Raw genomic sequence first — 14,733 nt, forward strand, 5'->3', positions numbered from 1 at the left:
ACATAATGAGAAATGTCAGAAACAACAACATGGAAGTGTTGGGTTAATGATGAAAATGAATTTTAAAGGCTAATGCGGCCATTGATTTTGAAAAGGGTAACTCAGTCATTATCTCTAGAACATATTTTTCTTATTTATGGAACACAGAGAATTAACTGTCTAATTAAAGGATTTTATTTAATTAGACAGTTTTTTATTTTATTATTTATTTTTAAACATGGATTTTTCCCATGTTTTTGTTTCTAAGTTACTAATGGGGACAACAACTTTTTAAATAGGTCCAGTATTGAGCGAGAGCCCTGCAGCTGATAGCCATGCAATGTAGTCTCTCGGGGCAATTATGTACCATCAGTGAACGTTAAAAGTGTTTGTTGTTGCCACTGACGGGCTCAGATTGTTATTATAAGTAGTCAGACACTACTATGGAAAGATGGAGAAGTCTTGCTCTAAAAACCCATGAGAGGTGACTTGTTGGCAAAAGAAAGTGTTGGAAATGTTGGTGACATTTGGAGAGAGGAGTGCCAGGGGAGAGGTTGTTGTGTTGGAGTACATTAGGCATAGCTAAATCTTATCTAAAAGATTTGTAATTGCGCTATTTCTAAATTGCGTTAACAAAATGTCGAGCTACACTTCAAGCACACTTTCAAACACTTTAACCTTTGGATACAGACAGGTGAAAGTTGTTGTGTCTAGTTGTGCTATCCACAATTGGATCCAAACACACCGGTCCGTGCACTGCGCCTTGCAGACTATCAGGTCTGCAGTGACCATTTTGACCAGGATGATTCCCGCCAGGCAAAGAGCAGAAGAAATCCTATACCAAAGCACATTTTGCTAAAGAAAAAATGCTGTACCAAGAGTGGAGAGCTGCAGACAGAGCGGGGCAGGACATCGTCAACATCTCCATCTTTCCATAATGTAGTCGGACACTTATATATAACGATCTGAGCGTGTCAGTTGCTAAAACAGCATTTTTAGTGGACGTACATTGACGGTCGCCATTGTCCTGTGTGATTACATTGCAGCCCGTTTCACGGCTGTCGGCTGCAAAGCTCTTGCTCAATACTGGACCAATTTCAAAAATAGTTGTCCGCATTAGTCACTTAGACACTAAAACATGGGGAAATAAGTTCCAAGCTGAAAAATATTAAAAGTGAGAACGTTCCCCTTAAATGCCATGCAGTAGCCTACGACGCCTGAAGCTTCCCTATTGTCAAATAATTGAAATTACTTATATTTTTTCATTAAAAAGGAACCTACGCTTTTGTGTTAACAGTCATAAATAGACAACAGTAACACACATTAACAAATTACACACATACACTCGCCAAAAAAACAAACAAAAGTTTAAAGAAGTTCTTTAGTTCCACTATAACTATACACAAGGTGATAATAAGCATAATGGGTGGATACAAAGGGAATTACCTGGTGATAATGACAAGATGTGGGAAAATAAATGTATCCAAAAATTGGAAGGGGGGCAATTACCGGTAGATGAAGACTATATGGAGGACAGATTCAAGAGAATGTAAATGGACTGTATTTATATAGCGCTTTTCTAGTCTTAACGACTACTCAAAGTGCTTTTACATAGTACAGGAAACATTCACACACATTCATACACTGTGCCGTACAAGGTGCCACCTGCTCATCAGATAAACACTCACACACATTTACACTCCGACGCACAGCATCGGGGCAACTCGGGGTTCAGTGTCTTGCCCAAGGACACTTCGACACGGGACTGCAGGGCCAGGGATCAACCCCACAACCCCACCCTCCACCTTGCCCCCCCCCCCCTCTCCTCCTCAATAGCTACAGACACAGAAATGGCACATTCTAAGGAAAGCTCATTGTGGGACTGGCTCTAGTGGCTGTAATTCTGCACTAACGCTGAATTTCGGGAAAGACACTTCAGATACCGTATTAGGGAACCACTAAGGTCTATATAAAAGCATCCAAAGAACACCATGTCATGGGACCTTTAAGTGTTTTTACAGCGCTTTTAAGTTTATTAGTTATATCTATTTTAAGCATGTAAAAAGAGCTAACAATGAGAAGATTGGTTGTTCTTAGGTGAAGTATTTCACTTGGAATTAGCATTAACAAAACAAAATACCATCAAATACAGTCATATCAATAATAAAAAAAATACTCATATATGATATGTTCGGCACAACGCCCAGCTCAGTCACTCAACTGGTGAAAGACCACAGAAATATGTCCAACCACCTGTTTCAAAGAAACATAAGACTGTCTCGACAAACCCACTATATGCATGTCACAATGCATACTGACAGTTTTCTTTTAAATGACATTCATTGTTTAGAGCAGGCACATGGACTTTGAAGTAATCAACATTAAAGAAAGTCAGGTTGCACTACATATAAGCCAGAAAATAGGTTGATAAAGTTTAAAATGTTTCCCCTTGACAGTTAGTGATACAACCCCTAGCGAGCATCCATTTGTTCAGATCCTTAAAGGTCCAATATGTAATATTTGTACTGTAATAAATCCAAAAATGACACCAATGCCTCATCAGATATTAAGGAAACATGTTAAACTGAAATACTATCTTTTCTGACAACAATGCTAATTTCAGTATTTTTTCTTTTTGAAATTTACATTCCGTGACGGAATTTATGTTTATGTTTTGATCTGTGTGTTGTTATCAACGGCCCAGTTTGACAGCCAGGCCGGGTTGCCAGATATACCAAATGTAAAAACGTAAACCCAGCCGCTTTTACCGTTACAGCAAAGTAACGGTTAAAAAAAAAATGGAGATAGATTCAATCAGACTAAGCTTGTTAAAAACAGCATGTTTTACCGTTGGCGACCAGAGACGATAACAACCCCTGGTAAATAATGGAAATGTATTTTAAAGATGGATACAGCTTGGGAGCAAAGACTTTGAAGAGTTGGCTTATTTTCTCCTGAACCGGTAAGCATTAGCTTCAGGCTAATTTATCACAGCTACTAGGGACGGGCATTTTTTGTCATTTCAACATTTTTGTTCTCACATTGAATTATATAGCTAGAGTACCCAAGTTGGTTACTCGCAAAAACAATTGAGACACAGCCAGTAAAGTGATCCCGACTGGTCCTGGCTAACGCCGCCATGCTAACCCTGTTAACTGTTAACGTTACCGGAGAACCAGGCAAGCAGCCCACGGCTGTTGCAGCGTGCCCTCGCCGCAGCGCTGGAGCCGCTGCGGTAACGGTGAGTTATTTTAGCCACGAGAGGGGGCTGTAAACGGAAAGAGAGGACTGTGAGTTTGCAGTGTGTTTAGCGATTTTTGCCATAATTCTAAGCCAATGAAGTGTGTTCCGTCGGTAAGTAGTGGTATTTTTAGCGTTTCGTATTGTAATTCTAAGCCGGGAAGTGTGCCTGACTGGCGTTGGAGAGTACGTGAGGTTGTTGTGTTTTTAGCGGTTCATACTGTAATTTTAAGCCGAAAAAGTGTGTTTGTCAGTTGGTTACAGAGCTCCGCGTGAGCACGGGGCTTTATGACTGTCAATATAGCCAGCATCTACCGTTAGCTACTCCGCTTTGCGTTGTATGTATGTCTGGCTATGTGAGAAAAGTGTCTAGCAACGTTGTTGTGAATGCTGCGGTCTCAGCCTGGCAACCCCCGTGAACTTCGAGTCTGGGCAGGAGGGGGCGGGGGAAACGACTGTCCAGTATTTTGAATTGGTAGTGCAGTAACTATTTTAACCGCTAGCTGCCAGTATTACACACAATATTACATATTGCACCTTTAAGTACAAATACAACACTGTAAGAAATACTCTGTTACAAGTAAAAGTCCTGCATTAAAAGTGTTACTTATGTAAATGTAAGTATAATCAGGAATGTACTTAAAGTATTGAAAGAAAAGGTATCCAATGCTAAGAAATCCCCCCTGTGACAGTTATAGTACATATATAATTAAATGATTACTCATGCATTAATTTGAAGCATAAGTTTACTGTTGTACATTCCAGCACTGAGTTTTACCATAAGTCATCAGCATAATAGGTACTGTGAGAAAACATGCCAAATTGCATGAAAGAAAATGTTGAAGTTCAAGTGCTATTGGCCCCAATGTTCTTTCATTAAAAGAGCCTTTTAGTAACTCACTCCCCTATTCATTAATTCAGTCAGTCATTGTTAGGGTGTTTGGCCGTTTGTGTCCAGAAAGTGTCAAGAAAATATCTGACATCACGCTGAAACAGGATTATTTAGTTGCCTCTCTGCAATACTGCTGAAATGTGCATGTTTTGTCCTTTTTAGGTTACAGCGAGAGCATTGTATAGAGACTTTTTGTCCTTTGCAAGACCTTCTACATAAGAATCTTATGGCTACATAGTTTTCAGAACACTATACATGGGATGATGGATCTAAAATGCTAGCTCAGGTGAACAGTATAGAATTTCCAGAATTACCTGGGTTTACATAATATTTAGGACAGTGTCAAAGAGAACTAGACTTTACTGAATAATTCAAAAGTATACATAGCAAACGGCATGTGCAGCAAATGAAAAAGTGCATGTAGAAACTTCTCATTTTAGAAAATGACTACACAATACAGCTGTGGATTTGTGTGGCACAGCAAATTACAAGCAGAGCAGGGATGAATAATCACCACTAAAGAAAATACATTACACAGCAGAAAATCAGTGTCACTTGCCTTTAAAAAATGAGGCCCAGACGTGCGAGTTTTAACGTACACCTTTTGTTTTAAATGGCCGAACACGCACCAAAAGTTTATGAGGCACGTTAAAATGCTTTGACACGCCTACTTCGACCTTGTTTAGATTTTAGAGCAGATTTTTCTGCAGCTGATTTACGTGGAGAGAGTTACTGTACTGGTGTGATCAGAATCAAAATTTATATTCATTAATTTATATTCAGGTGCCTTACTGCCCACAACTGTTGTGCGCTCTCGCTGCACGTCCACCTCTGTCTCTCCGTCTGAGGTCAGTGTTCATTGTTAATCAATGAAACTGGCCACACTAGGCATGAGTAGAGGATGTTAATGATCAGAGGATGTTAAAGATCCTGTGAATCACGCTGATATTGTAATTCTGCTGCGGCGTTTTGCCTACATACCATTGCAAAATATCACGGCACCTGAGTGTCCAAAAGTTTCTTTAAAAAGCCCAATAATAATTGTGATGGCGCTTATAAACAAGTTTAAAGAAAGGAGGGATTGATGCGGTGAAGGATGAAGGACAAGCAAGTATACTTTAGCATACATATTTACAATGTTTTTAGTGGCCTCTCCTGTCATTGCAGGAAAACAAAATCTGTTTTGTGATGAAAAGTGACTGCAGGGTCGGTGCCTTTGGTCAGGCATTCACAATCTAGCCTATAAGCTTGTGCTTTAGCCTATATTTATTATTAAAAAGTGAAAATATATGAATGCAAATTAAATATATCTTAATATCATTCAAAAATTAAAATTACAGGTAATAATAGGCTAGAGATTATGATGGGAGTTTTACGACCCTGTCTGTCATGGGGCAAAGTCTAATGCAACCACTGATAGGGGGATCTGTAATATACAAAAAATTGGCCTGAATATCGATTTTTCTAAAATACTGCTGGTTCTGTTGTGTTGGCGCTTCAAATCTAATGCCTGAAGTGTGCCATAGTATTATCAATTGAGGAGTGACAAATGAGTTGGTCAATTATCGCTTTTAGTGCGTTTGAGCTTATACAGTTCAGTGTATCTGCATTGGTAGACACAGATCAGAATGTCTCTCGTGTCAGCGCACCTAGATTTGCTTACTGAAGGATCTTAATTCAATCAGCAGGTTGAAGAGATCTTCTCTCTAGAGTCAAATTGAATGAATAAACCTTTCCAGAGACTGCATGTCATTAACACAGAGCTGATGCTCTTAGAGAAAATCCTAACCACTTACTACCAACCCACAAGAGGAGCAGCCTGGCCTTGTCTCGGTGTGAGTTTTCCAGAGGGGTGGTACAATACATATATTTTGCTCATGGGATTCATTCACTTTCTGTAATAAAATATCTAAAAGCAAAAATTCTATCAGGTAGGGGACCCTGGGACAAAGTCTTATCGGATGGGGGTCCATGGTCCACTTTGTGTCAGTTTAGGGGTCCTTGATGTAAAAAAGTTTTAGAACCACTGCGTCAGATCCTTATAAAAAAGAATTTAACATAATATATCAAGTAATTGCTTGGTGATCTCCTTGTGTGGTTGCAGGGATTAATCGTGAACAATCCATTGACTATGTGGCACAGAGGAAAATATAGCATAGCCAATGACAGAAAAATTCTCCGGAGCATGAGGGGAGGGATGAGGAATTTTTAAAAGAGCAAATTACATGGGTTATGCACTCGTGCCAGGGAAGTTCACATTTCAAATAATCCCTACGAGAAACTGGAACAGTTGCAGGCTGCACATACCAAGACATGAGGGCATAATTCCCACGCAATTCAATATCCATCGAATGCCATCCAAATGACTTCATAAATTAGACACATTTTATTTGCCAATTCTCTGTTGAAAGTGTTCCAATGGAGCAATATCTCTTGGTTAGCTTGATGCACTTGTTAAAACAAAGGCTAATATGGGCCATGTTCGCACAGCAAAAACACCATTGTTAATTCAACTCTGAGGCATAGAAATCAACACTGTGCAAGTGTCTGTGTAAGTCATCGTCGCCCATTGGAGATAATTCAACACTTGGGATAATTTAGACAACTGCCCCGGAGCCATATCAGTGGACACACAAGTCTCCAATCAGCACTTCAACTCAAAAACATGAAGAATAAGCAGGCCGGCAGGTCATCAGTTACTTCAACCAACAGAGATGCTTCTTTAATTACATATAAAACAGCACAAATCATATGTTGTTTATCACAATCTACCACATTGTTATGATTCCAACATGTTAACATTTTGATCGCAGTGGAAAAAAACAAGACTGTTCCTTGTTTTATTCTTCATTTTGCAAGCTCTACTAAAAGAAAACCATTAAAGTTAGTCAGATAGCTTTAATCTTCTATGTTGTACAGACTGTATGAACGCTGGGCACTTCACTGTACAGCTTTTATTTTACTTCAATGTGTGAAACAAAATATTTAAACAGTCAGAGGGGAACTGATTCTCCTACGGTAGAAAGAGCAATCCATGAATTATGAAGCGGTTTCTTTTAGTTTTCTTTGAAAATGGGATGTAAGACAGAGTGCAAAACAATTTCTCCCAAAATGTGTTGGAATTCCCAATATGCACCTCATGTGTAAATTGTTTAAAGCAACACTAAAGAACTTTTCCCGCTTCGGACCTCCTACAGATTGGAAGCGGAAGTGTCCATTACATTACTTTATGCAAGTTTGCCAGATCGGGTAACGGATCTGTATTTCGAATGAACTGGACAATGTAATGTAATGGACAATTCCGCTTCCAACCTGTAGGGTGACCGAAGCAGGAAAAGTTCTCTAGTGTTGCATTAAAGCATGACATTTTGAGTCTTTAAAAGGAAATATGACCAAGTTGTCAGGATGGATATATCCAGTGAGCTCTAACAAGTTATGTCTGGCACCGTGAACACCTTCAGTGTAAAATTCAACAGACAGAGAGACTTCCGTCCTGTTTTCAGGCTAGCGCTGCACAATATCGACCTGTGTTATGAGCCCTGCATTCGAAGGGTCTCACAGCCACCTACCCATAAGCTCATTCTTCATGAATCAGGCGCTCTGCCCAGGCTGATATTATATTGAAATAAACACGCAGGTAGAACCAACAGCTTGTGTCACAAATAGCTCCAATTATTGTGGGGAGAGATAAATAAAAAAATTAAGATTCAAAACTTCCTTGATCAAAGGAAAATGTTCAGCATCCTTAGACAAACCAACTGCTATAAAGGGAAATACTTCATTATCAGGGATTGTGAGGGTAAGCATATGGTTAAACCAAAAATCCTTGAAAGAAATTTACTTGCCTTGAAACTTAAATCCATTTGGCCATGAAGCAGAATACTTATATATCGTTGTGCGAGCACATAAGCTAGTGTGGAGTGGCCAGAGAGTGCATGGCATTTAATTGGCTCATATTAGCTGCTTGTAGAGGCAGACAAGGCCTCCGGCTTGTCTTAATCCATCAGAGGCGCTGTTGGAACAACATCTAATGAGGGCTGCAAACTATGCTTTCTCCCATTAATAACAGCAATTTGCCAAGATGCAATGAGAAAACAAAACACAGCCGATGATGGACCGGCCCAAAATGTGCCTGTTATTGTGGCCTGTGATTTATGGCTATGGTCTACCTTTGTTTAGATGTCAGTGCAACTAAATGTATAAGAGAAATGGATGGCTGAGTTTCTCAGCTCTCTTCCTCATCTGTGCCTCTAAGCAGTGTGAATAAACAGCTGATCTGTAGTGTCCAAAAGACATTTATGCATTATCACTTTCACAGTATATGTGAAAAATAAGTTTTACAATAAGTGATAGCAAGGACATAGTATCTGAACCATGTTCACAATAACAGAGACATGACATCATGTTCAGCGTCACGTGCGTAACCTTCAGCAAATGAAGTAACGTCTGATTTTAACCCAAACCACAATCTTTTCTCAACCTAAGTAGTTGTTGTGCCTAAACACAAACAAACTGCAACCGTTAAAGACATTCCCTGGTTTAGATATGAGGCCTAATTCCCACCACCGCTAGGGGTGCTATTTTATGACGCACTCCTGTGAGTCGTATTAGAGGGTAGGAACAAACGACCCATATCATCGTATGGTTTGGAGGGCTTGTTCTGTTCATGTATTTTGCCTGGTATAAAAATGTTTGTCCACTACTGTATGGAAGTCCAGCAATTTGGACACATAATCAATACATTCTGCTAATAACTGCACTGGTAAAGCCAGGTGACTATATTGAAGGCAAGAGCTTAAGGCAAGTGAGCGAGTGATGTACTATTAATGCGACGGGAGGCTCTTTGAAAAAACCATCGTCAATGATCTGCAGGGCCCATCTGAAACATTTTAAAATCTGGAGCCTAAGGCAAACAGGGGTATAGATTAAGTAAATGGAACAGGTTATGTCATATTCACACTATTCTTAATAAAAAATATTCACTAAGTGAGGAACTTAGTGGCTATCAAAGCTCTTGAAGAGCCAGACAGGTATCATAGAAGTACTTGTACTGCCTCATCCTTTTATATTTTAGAACATGAATACAAGTTAATACAGTAAGTATATAAGTTATAGGTTGAAGAATAATAAGATAATGCCAGCAAAAAAGTGTCTTAATTCCTGATGTATGGTCCAATCACCAGGTTTGGTTAAATGGTGTAAACAATGTTAAACAGTAACAATGGCAGGTTTCTGAACTATAGCAGTAAGTTATTGTGAATTTACAAAAGGTGTACAAACCTTTGTACTTTTATTTTGTTATTTGTAAAAAAAAAAAGAAAAAAGAATAACTCACACCTTTATTTTAAAGTAAAATCCATCTGCTATCCAACCTTTGGCCTTATTTTTGTCCTTCATTATTTTCATTTTTGTTAAAGTTTTGCTTCATCACTGAGATGTGTCCATGCACCATCTCTGGTAGTCAGAGCTTTACAAGCGGAGTGCTCTGAGCAGGCACAAAAGCGATTTGTTTGACACCTTGTGTTGCCTTATTGGTCTCTGTTGTAAAGCTGTATCTACCTTTGTTGCATCCCCACATCTCACAAATGTCATGGTGCTCTAACCACAAATGATGGCGGAAACAACCAGAACAGAGCTGTAAATATGTCCTATTACAGTAACTATTCTTAAGCCCTATTCGCACGGGATAAGTATTACCTGGGGACCTCTTGTAGTTTATAAATTACCCCCACACGTCTGTATTTCGTCTGGCGCATTCACACGGGATAACTGAAGTCTGTATTTTACTCAAATTTACAGACATTATCCCCCGGATATGATGTCAAAACTTTTCATTTATAATTGACAACGCAGCCAGTTAGACCCCAAATCACAGAGATGCCGATTCGCACGGGACTAATATTATCACAGGACCTCCGTTTTTGGCGAAATATGGTAGGTCATTTGCGGGGGAATTATTACTTTACAAATTACAGACATGACCGATTCGCACGGGATTAAGATCACAGACAACCTCCGCGATTATTACAAATGACTGGAGGTCACCAGGTAATACTCATCCCGTGCGAATAGGGCTTTAGATGATAGGGCTTTAGATGAATATATATATATATATATATATATATATATATATATATATATATATATATATATATATATATATATATATATATATATATATATATATAGACACACAAAATGCAAGTATGAACCTGAAAATAAGCAAAGTTCCTCTTTAAAACAATGAAGAGTTATTATTATGACTGTATAATCTTCAGCAAACAGCAGTGTTGAAAGTCACAGCGGATGAATGAACATTGCCGTTTCAACAAAGTCAACACATCTCAGGTAGTGATTTGTAACTGTACATGGAAGCTGAGCTAAGGAAGCGTTACGTGGAAGGAGAATCTGGATGACTGCTTGTTGATTTATTCTGGCCTACAATCCGCGCCTGTGAAGAAGGTCTTCTTTTGTAAACAGAAAGCTGGTAGCTGATGCATTTTCAATCATAGTGATTTACTGTTTAATGACGTGCTTCAGCTTCAAGAGTGTCCGTTGTAATCCACTGCCATTCCACAAGCCCATACAGCTACAGTGGATAGCAATCACATGGAACCCTATCAGTGGGTGCTCACTCAGAAGGGCCTTAGGCATGAGGAATTATCATGTCATTTGTGAGAAGACTTGAAACCAGGGAGGAAATGCAGCCAGCCTTCAATTCAATTTTATTTATAGTATCAAATCATAACAAGAGTTATCTCGAGACACTTTACAGATAGTGTAGGTCTAGACCACACTCTAATTTACAAAGCCCCAACAATTACAGTAATTCCCTTCCCACATGGAGTTAGTCAGATGCAGCGTTTTGTTTGTCATTGTTGCAGTTAGCTGGCCAACTAGAAAGCAATGAATCTCTGAACCCCAGGGGTGCAAACAGGTCAAGGGTAAAAAAGGTGAGAATGATACGGCCGATCTCCGATCCTCTAGCGGAGTCCGGGAGTATGCTCCCCAGAAAGAAACTGTACATTTTAAAAGTTAAACGCATCAATCTGGTGCACTTTGAGAGCAAAATTAAGAGGCTAGATCTATGTAGAATCTGTGCTCTTGTAAACAATGTTGTGTTCTTGTCAAAAATTTAACCATAAACACATTTTTGTATAGCATACATTTGAGTCATGAAAAGAAATTAAATAAACGGGATTACCTGTGTTGAACTACTTACTTTTCTATTTATTACCGGTACGCTAGAGGACAGGGTAGGGATCAACTTGACAAATAAAAAATGACAATAATGTATTCTGTTCTAACTCCCCTACATCAAAAGGACAAGCTTTGCACGCTAAATTTGGACATTTTATTTTATAAATACTTATTACATATAGAGCATCCAATCTGTACATTTAATATTAATTTTGTGAAACAAGGACATTAAGCACTAATTCTTTGAAAAGTACACAACAGGTGTCAAAGGATGAAATTCTCATTCTAAAGGAAAGCATTTCATTCTCATGTTATTAGACTGTTCTGTGAGACAGCAAAGGCAAGATGATCTGCACCTTAAGTCAAAAGCATGACTTAAACCTAACAAGCATCCATTAGACATCATTTTTAATCTCAGTCTATTGATCCAAAGTGAAGTAGACCAAATAAATTAACAGCTATTAAAGCAACACTAGAGAACTTTTCCCTCTTCGGTCCCCCTACAGGTTGGAAGTGGAATTGTCCATTACATTACATATAAACTTTATTTCAGACCCAGGGGGATCCATATGACAATAAAAAACACACAGAGTATAACATAAAATACAAAACCATCCACAATGTTCAGTGTCTGACATACAGACACGTTCGCCAATGGTTCCACAGTCTGGAAGAAAATCCGACAGAACTGCGTACAGTTATCAAGTCATTTTCTGACTCAGATACCCTACACATAAATCTATACATCGGGTTATGTAAAACATCAGAGCAGGTAGGTACCCCGACACTGACAAACATATGGCTTGCACTGGAGCTTCTTGGAGCCCTCAGCAGCAGCCTCATGCTGTCATTATAAGCCACTATGAGTTTTCTAATGCTGCCTTGCTTATAACGACACCACAGGTAGGCAGTATTCAAAAGCGTACAATACGCTCTGAAGAGGGAGATCTTCACAGCACATGCTAAACTTACGACACAGCATGTTCGCTTGAGCATATAGCTTCCGACGCTGCCTATAGATATCCTTATCATCAGACAGGTCATTTACAATGATATTACATTGTCCAGTTCATTCAAACTCCAGATCTGCTATCAGATCTGGCAAACTTCCATAATGTAATGTAATGGACAATTCCACTTCCAACCTGTAGAGGGACTGAAGCGGGAAAAGTTCTCTAGTGTTGCTTTAAAAGAAAATAGTTTCTACTAGATGATACCTGACAGTAGCCTAGAAATCTAGACACATTTGCAGCCAGGGTCAGTCTAGGCACTCTCCATTGGCTTGCGAGCTGGAAAAAACAAATTTTGGTCAGGCCAATCACATCGTGTATAGAGTCGGTGGGCGGGCTTATGGTTGCTGCTGCAGGGAACAGCGGTCTTCTGGAAGACTTTGAGTGAAGCTTTTCTGTGAGAAAAGAACAAAGAATGGCACAGAAATCATTCTTAAAAAAGGAAGATGTGTTCGGAGTTTTGCCGATAGGGCAAAAGTTTAATCTATCAACTAGCTTCGCTACCTTCTTCATTGCTCAGCCTGGTTGTAGCGCTATCCTATTACATGCAGAGGGAATTTGAAAGACAACCGTTTATCCCGCCCCTCGGATTGAGCCCTGTCAATGGTGAGTTCCCAGACACAACATCTTGATGTGGGTCTGGCTTGTCAGGCTAACCTGACAGATCATATGGTGAAAATAAAGCACAAATATACTTTACTTGGGCAAAATAGTAATCCAGCTCACTGTCTGACGTTAAACAGACAACTTGTCATGGTGGACAATAAGATTGACATTTAATGTTTCTGGGCTTTGAGAAGAGCAGCTCTCTGGGCTAGACCCAGTGATGGAGACCCTTAGTCAGGCAGCCAGCTGCTCTCCTTGCAGCCTGTTAAGGCGCAAGGTGCACATGGAGCACACTGTCAGTACTCATATTTTTGATAAGAAGATTAACGTTATGTAGATTGTCATGTAAGTTAGTTAACGTTTAGTGCAATGAGGGGAAGCCAAACCCCGTTCATGCCACACTGCAACGACACAAACACCGGTGGAAAATCGGTATAGCTCCCTTTAACGTAAGCTAACGTGATTTAACTAGATATAACATTACAAACGTTATACATCGTTTGGCATGACAAGCTGGAGAGGAGACTGTCAGCTATAACCTTAGCTAACATGAATTGAATTCTGTTAAAAACACGGAAACCAGCCTTTTTCCACCCCAACTCAATATATTGAAAGACACGCTTTTAGAAGATACAAGGTTTTAGTTGAACAGCAGCCACATAAGGCTTTTGTGATAAAGACAGAGGATGGCCACTGCTGCAGCATGCAAGTGGCCCACGGGGAGTTGGAGTACCAGACCTTCCATGGCCACACCATCAGGAAAGATGACACAAACAGCCATGTCTGGTGTAGATTATCCAACTGGGAGCTTGTATGTACAGGGATAAATGTGCCATTAGCTTGTGCATTTCCTCTGGAGATTTGTAAAGCCTGATATAATCAGTGTGGGGAGTTTACCATGCATGTATTTATTCACATTCCAGGAGTGTATATGACAAACAGGAAAAACCTAGGTAACGTTAAAAAAGACCAATGCAGCAATCTATTTTTCGGCACCCGCACTAAACACGTCCTGTCCGCAGAGTACTGCATTTTATCACTGAGCTAGGATTACAAAAGGCATATTTGATGCTGTCAGAATATGTGGAAATGTTGTGGCCTTGAGATGCCAACAAAGGCACTAAAACATAAAACTCACAGGGTGACAGCAAAGCACTGTAAAAATAATGGACGAAGCTTTCGGGGCTGAAAAGTAAAGCCAATGCAGAAGTGCCTTAAACCTGCATTTTATCTCATTTCCAGCAGTGGGAGATTCTACTGGTTACAAAAAGAGGTCTGTTTCTATAGAAGTCTAAGGGGAAATTACCCTATATCTCACTTGATTTGTTACCTCAGTAAACATTTTCATTATAAGTTTATGGTCTCTTAATGGTATTGCTAAGTTTAGCTTAGCAATACCATTTAGTATTAGTATTTTAGTTTAGCTTAGCAGTGCATATCCATGGCACTGGGTACATTAAAATAGCCATTAACTTGTTTTTGGGTGTTGTCCATGTTTTTGTCTTCATCTTTGACCCTCATCAAAATTGACTGGAACATTTTAGTCACCTAAAAATTTCTTGTTCTGCATTCTCCAGCTGGTAACTTAAGGGACGGTTTTCTGTGTACTACAATACATGCAGATGAATGGCAGCAGTACCCGGAGGTCCGCGTTTACCCACCGGTAAATCTCAATGACTCGCTTCAGAAAGGTTGAAAATCAGCAACTTTCCCCCTTTAGCATTTAGCTTAGCACAACACAATTGCAACCATAAACCACTCTGGCTTGGCTCCACCCTTTTGTCAAAATCGCCACATACAGTTTAA

The 14,733-nt window shown here is 39.5% G+C and overlaps 1 protein-coding gene across 2 annotated transcripts in view; it reads right to left on the minus strand.

Annotated features, from left to right (window-relative positions):
• The window catches only part of igsf21a (immunoglobin superfamily, member 21a), a 222,124-nt gene that overhangs the window by 145,710 nt on the left and 61,681 nt on the right, over nucleotides 1-14,733 (minus strand). The window lies entirely within an intron of this gene.

This window comes from Perca fluviatilis, chromosome 4 (assembly GCF_010015445.1).
Source record: "Perca fluviatilis chromosome 4, GENO_Pfluv_1.0, whole genome shotgun sequence".
Lineage (NCBI taxonomy): Eukaryota > Metazoa > Chordata > Actinopteri > Perciformes > Percidae > Perca > Perca fluviatilis.